This window comes from Salvelinus sp. IW2-2015, linkage group LG17 (genome assembly GCF_002910315.2).
Source record: "Salvelinus sp. IW2-2015 linkage group LG17, ASM291031v2, whole genome shotgun sequence".
NCBI classification, from domain to species: Eukaryota; Metazoa; Chordata; class Actinopteri; order Salmoniformes; family Salmonidae; genus Salvelinus; species Salvelinus sp. IW2-2015.
Genome location: NC_036857.1, coordinates 37,626,735 through 37,633,437, shown reverse-complemented (window position 1 = coordinate 37,633,437; position 6,703 = coordinate 37,626,735). Strand labels below are relative to the sequence as shown.

The 6,703-nt window shown below is 44.6% G+C and overlaps 1 pseudogene; it reads left to right on the top strand.

The window, feature by feature from the left end:
• Positions 1-6,703, top strand: part of LOC111976341 (sodium-dependent neutral amino acid transporter B(0)AT2-like) — a 22,263-nt pseudogene that overhangs the window by 6,918 nt on the left and 8,642 nt on the right.

The window sequence follows — 6,703 nt, the reverse complement described above, 5'->3', positions numbered from 1 at the left end:
TAAGCAGAAGGCAACATCCAAGTCTCAGAGATGATGACGTCACGATTTGAAACGCCTTTAGCGCGCACCCTCGCTAACTAGTAGCATTTTCACATCGGTTACACCAGCCTACTCGGAGATTCTATAGGCTTGAAGTCATAAACAGCTCATGATTGAAAGCATTGCGATGTTTCATTATTTATTTGAGGCTAAATTGATTTTATTGATGTATTATATTAAGTTAAAATAAAAGTGTTCATTCAGTATTGTTGTAATTGTCATTATTACAAATAAAAAAATACAAAATCGTCCGATTTAATCGGTATCGGCTTTTTTTGGTCATCCAATAATCGGTATCGGTATCGGCGGCGAAAAATCATAATCGGTCGACCTCTACTCATAACAATCGGTAATCGTCATTTTTGGATGCCGATTATGGCCGATTTATATTGCAGTACACGAGGAGACTGCGTGGCAGGCTGACCACCTGTTATGAGAGTGCAGGCGTCAAGGAGCCATGGTAAGTTGCTAGCTAGCATTAAACTTCTCTTATCAAAAAACATCAATCTTAACATAATCACTAGTTAACTACACATGGTTGATGATATTGGCAGTTTAACTAGCTTGTYCTGCGTTGCATATAATCAATGCGGTGCCTGAAATTGTGTCACTTCCTTTGCGTTTAGTGTAAGCAGAGGTGGTAAATGCAGCAGTTTGGGTCATCTGGCTCGTTGCGAACTGTTACAAATATATAAAAATCGTCCGATTAATCGGTATCGGCTTTATTTGGTCCTCCAATAATCGGTATCAGCGTTGAAAAATCATAATTGGTCGACCTCTAGTTAGAATCACCTTTTGGCGGCGATTACAGCTGTGAGTCTTTCTGGGTAAGTCTCTAAGAGCTTTGCACACTTGGATTGTGCAATGTTTGCAATTATTCTTTAAAAAATTATTCAAGCTCTGTCAAATTGGTTGTGATCATTGCTAGACAGCTATTTATCAASTCTTGYCATAGATTTCAAGCCGATTTAACTCAAACCTGTAACTAGGCCACTCAGAAACATTCAATGTCGTCTTGGTAAGCAACTCCAGTGCATATTTGGCCTTGTGTTTTAGGTTATTGTCCTGCCTAAAGGTGAATTTGTCTCCCAGTGTCTGTTAGAAAGCAGACTGAAGCAGGTTTTCCTCTAGAATTTTGCCGGTGCTTAGCTTAGCTTTCTTTCTTAATTTTTTAAATCATATACTCCCTAGTCCTTGCCGATGACAAGCATACCCATAACATGATGCAGCCACCACCATGCTTGAAGATATGAAGAGTGGTACTCCGTGATGTGTTGTTGGATTTTCCCCAAACATAACGCTTTGTTTTCAGGACTTAAAGTTAATATCTTTGCCACACATTCATGTTTTGTAATATTGTTATTCTGTACAGGTTTCCTTGCATTGTTTTTCAGTGATTTGAGATTTAACCAACATTAAAAAAAGAACAAAAGTTGACACAAGCAACAGATTCTGAAAATGTATGATTGATATGAAGGTTTTTTTTTGTATTTCCAATATGATTAATTGTAAACATTAAGAGAAATKAAGGATTTTCTACAATGTTGTTGATCCATCCTCAGTTTGCTTCTATCACAGCCATTAAACTCTAACTGTTTTAAAGTCAYCAATTTAAAATTGGATTTGATCTAAGCACTTCTCCTTTCAGGTGTGTTTCTTTGTTGCTCTCTACTACAATGTGATCATCGGCTGGGGCCTGTTCTACTTGGGGAACTCTTTTCAGTACCCTTTACCTTGGGAAGAGTGTCCTGAACATGGTAACAAAACTGGTAAGTAAACACTCCCATGGCCACAACGCATCAGCTGTGTCTGATGTGCCACCCTATTCCCTATATAGTGCACTACTTTGAGCAGGGCGGCCTATAGTCTACTGTTGGATTCTGKGGTAAACTTTGAACATTGTTATACTCAGAAGTATAGGAGCATTAGTTACATAAGAGACATGAGGGGTCGCCATAATGAAGCTTGGGAGGAGCTGAGTGCAGGGAAAACCATTGCATGTGACAGTACTGATAAGGGRAGATACCGTTGAAGGCTCATATCACTTAGTTCCCTGCTTAGCAAGAATAATGCAATGTTTAGCGATAAGGAGGAGACGCCACCCAAAGTGGGGTATGAATACCTCCACGGGGGAAGCCATGYCTGTGTCTGAATTRCAGCTGTATCGACCCTTTGGGAAGAATTAAACTTGGTTAAGCTTCTCTAGTGTCCGTGAGTTATTTATTCAAAATTAGAACCTAACACTACTGTATAAGGAATAGGTTTCCATTTAGGACACAACCATCACTCATTCATTGCCTAACATTTTCAATAATGTTGTCCAAATACAAACACAGTACAAGCCTTATGTGAACCTGACCGTGGTCTTTGTCTTTAATCTCAGTGGAGGAATGCACAGCCAGTAGTCCCACCGCCTACTTCTGGTTCCGGAAGGCTCTAGACATTACCGACTCCATCGATGTGACGGGCGAGTTTAACCCCGTCATCACCTGCTGCCTGCTTGCCGCCTGGACCATCGTCTGCATGGGCATGTTCAAGGGCATCTAGTCTTCTGGCAAGGTACTGAGTGTTCTGCTTAAGCATTACTGTTTGGTCTGCACGTATAGCCTTACTGGAATTTGAGTCAACCCGCCTAAGCATGACACACAATTGCAGAGGAACTAATTGAATCACTGAAGCTGGGGGTGTAGAAGTGTACATTCCAGTGCGGTCATCGGCCTGTCTGGGGAGTTATCCCACTGACATTAAACTGACCCTAACTTCACGGAAGCCTGCTTAAATTCCTTCTCTTTTAAAGAAGTTCTCGAAAATGGAGAACGGCCATCAAAAGGACAGAGCATATGTCATCAGACTCTTGGTCGACTGACTCGGTGGAGATTTTAAGACGTCCTGATCAATAGACGTGTTACCCCTCCTTCTCCTGTCATCCAAGGTGATGCGTTTCTCCTCGATCTTCCCCTACGTGGTGCTGCTGTGTTTCCTCATCAGAGGGCTGATGCTGGATGGGGCTRCAGAGGGCATCAAGTGCATGTTCCAGCCTAAGGTATCATCATCACCCACCCAGCACACTGCTTGTATGAATGACAGTTATAAGGGAAAAGAGAGGTGGGGGGCGGGGGGGGGAGGGGGCATGTGATAACCTGGCTAATACTACCACATACAGCTAGGATAACTGGGCGACTGTTAAGCACACACTGATAAACAACCCTTTTATTGTATTTTTTAACTGTGTAATCCTGATTGTTCTAAGGGGTATGTGGTTCAGAATTACTCCACTTTTGCAACCGTGGCAATTCACACACAAATTCCTTGCGATCAATAATGCACTAGGCCTAGATATCTATTATGGTAGGATTCAGGCACTTTGCCAGTTCGAGCACTGCACCCCCCCCCCCCCCCCCTTCTCTCTCTCCCCCCAATCCAGCTGGAGATCTGGGGTGAGGTGCAGGTGTGCCGCCAGGCAGCCACGCAGGTCTCTTTGCTCTTGCCTGGGCTTTGGGTCGGTCATTGCCTATTCCTCTCACAACCCACGTAGCAACAACTGCCACCGTGACGCTCTTCACCGTTTCCACCATCAACTTCCTCACCCTCCATGCGCTGCGTGACGCGGTGTGTGTTTGGGTGGAGGAAAGGGTAGTGTTTTTGATCTCTTTGTACTGTGTGTGTTTGTGTTTTGTGTGTGTGTGTGTGTGTGTGGTGTGTGTGTGATGTGTGTGTGTGTGTGTGTGTGTGTGTGTGTTGGGATATGAAAAAGGGTCTATGTTGAAATGCCCTGTGTTCGGGTAATTTGTTTTCTGGTGTTATGTTTAGGTAGATATTATTATATATCTACATGCATATCTACTCGGCCATAAAAAAAGAAAGAATTCAAAAAAAAAAGAATTCTGGGTCGTAGCGATAGCACATAATAAACTGACTGGTTGTTTTTCACACTCCCCTCTCTCAGTAACTTGGAGAAGCTGTCTGAGCAGTTTTCCGTGGGGCCCCTAGACCGGGACCTGCTACCCGGGTTTAACATCTCTGACCCCAGTTTGGTACCACTGGAGGGYCTACAGGGATTGGTTCACGGCTCKCGGAGCCAAGGTCCCKGGCAACCTCGCCGACTGCAGCCTAGAGGAGGAGATGAACAAGGCAAATGGTTGATCTTGCACTCTAGCCTGCCTCTTCTTTCACTGCATCTCAACTCTGTTTTCTTTGYTACAGCGTTGCCCTCTTTATTTGCAAACCAACCAACCCTGCAGACATTTGTGTATGTTCTTCCACCCACTCCTTGTAAATTAATCATTTMATTCTAGCAGGTTTATTGCTAAAATGTAAATATGTTAAGATAGTTAGGATCTGTTGAGGTATATCATGATACATGTACATCTCTTATCCCTCTGTCCCCTTCCCTTTCTCTTTGTCCCTCTCTTTCGGGGTGTGGAGGGCACAGGGCTGGCATTCATAGCCTTCACCGAGGCCATGACTCTGTTCCCCGGGCAGTCCCTTCTGGTCGAGCCTTGTTCTTCCTCATGCTGCTCAACCTGGGCCTCAGCACCATGTTCGGCGCCTTGGAGGGCATCCTCACACCCCTCGCCGACAACTTCAAAGTGCTGAAGCGCCACAAGACCGAGCACGCCGGTAAAGAGAGCGAGAGAGATGGTGTCTGTGTCCATGTTTTCGCTCACGAGCCCCTTTTTCTATCAGGTGGCCCATCTTGGGTTTCTGACCCTAAGTTTGGGAACCACTGGATGAAACTATTCATTTGTATAAACATTTGAAGTCTTATTCATATAGAAGTGTTATAACATGGCATCATAATGGGGTCTGAGTGTTAGTCCTCACTCCAAGTGTGTCTGCGTGGGGACTGTAATGTTCTCTCCCTTCCCCAGTGTTTAGCTGCATCGTCGGCTTTCTGATTGGCATGCTGTTCACGCAGCGCWGTGGGAACTACTTTCTAATGATGTTTGACRACTTTCAGCGTGTCCTGGGTATACGGCGCTGACCGGTAAGAACCTAATAACTACACTGACCACATAAATCACACGATGTCCCTCAGAAATTAGATGACACAATTTCTTTCCCGAAACAGGAATTATACATTGATGAAGAAATAGTCATACTTTTGGATTAATACAAATTTAGATGACAAACAGTGATTCACAGCATCGATCCTTCAGGTCGACTTGCTGTGTTTGTTCCCCATTGTCACTGATCATTGTCTTGTGTATCTGAATGTCCAGGTTTCTTGATGACATAGAGAAGATGCTGCAYTGGCGCCCCCCTGTGATGTATAAGTACCTGTGGAAGTACGTGTGTCTGCTGGCCATGCTGGGGCTGCTGGGAGCTAGCCTGCTGAGGATGTGCTTCAAACGGTCCACCCACACCGCCTGGAACAGAGAAACGGTAAGGAGACACTAGGCTGCTCGTCTTTTTTCCCGAACTCAAAAGGCGGCCTCACCATGGTTGATATACGACCATATACAGTGCATTCGGAAAGTAATTCAGACCCTTTGACTTTTTCCACATTTTGTTACAGCCTTATTCTAAAATGGATTAAATCGTTTTTTCCCCTCATCGATCTACACACAATACCCCATAATGACAAATAAAAAAACAGGTTTTTAGACATTTTTACAAATGTATAAAATAAAAGATCACATTTACTTAAGTATTCAGACCGTTTACTCAGTGCTTCAGTTGAAGCACCTTTGGCAGCGATTACAGCCTTGAGTTTTCTTGGATATGACGCTACAAGCTTGGCACACCTGTATTTGGTGAGTTTCTCTCAAGCTCTGTCAGGTTGGATGGGGAGAGTCGCTGCGCAGCTATTTTCAGGTCTCTCCAGAGATGTTCGATCGGGTTCAAGTGCGGGCTCTGGCTCGGCCACTCAAGGACATTCAGAGACTTGTCCCGAAGACACTCCTGCGTTGTCTTGGCTGTTTGCTTAGGGTCATTGTCCTGTTGGAAGGTGAACCTTCATCCCAGTCTGAGGTCCTGATCATTCTGGAGCAGGTTTTCATCAAGGATCTCTCTGTACTTTGCTCCGTTCATCTTTCCCTCAATCSTGACTAGTCTCCCAGTCCCTGCTGCTGAAAAACATCCCCACAGCATGTATGCTGCCACCACCATGCTTCACTGTAGGGATGGTGCCAGGTTTTCTCCAGGCGTGACGCTTGGCATTCAGGCCAAAGCGTACAATGTTGGTTTCTTCAGACCAGAGAGTATTGTTTCTCATGGTCTGAAAGTCCTTTAGGTACCTTTTGGCAAACTCCAAGTGGGCTGTCATGTGCCTTTTACTGAGAAGTGGCTTCCRTCTGGCCAGTCTACCATAATGGCCTGATTGGAGGAGTGCTGCAGAGATGGTTGTCCTTCTGGAAGGTTCTCCCATCTCCACAGAGGAACTCTGGATCTCTGTCAGAGTGACCATCGGGTTCTTGATCACCTCCCTTGATTGCTCTGTTTGGCTGGGCGGTTAGCTGTAGGAAGAGTCTTGGTGGTTTCAAACTTCTTCCATTTAAGAATGATGGAGGCTATTGTGTTCTTGGGGACCTTCAATGCTGCAGAAATATTTAGGTACCGTTCCCCAGATCTGTGCCTCAACATAATCCTGTCTCGAAGCTCTACAGACAATTCCTTCAACCTCATAGCTTGGTTTTTGCTCTGAAATGCACTATCAACTGTG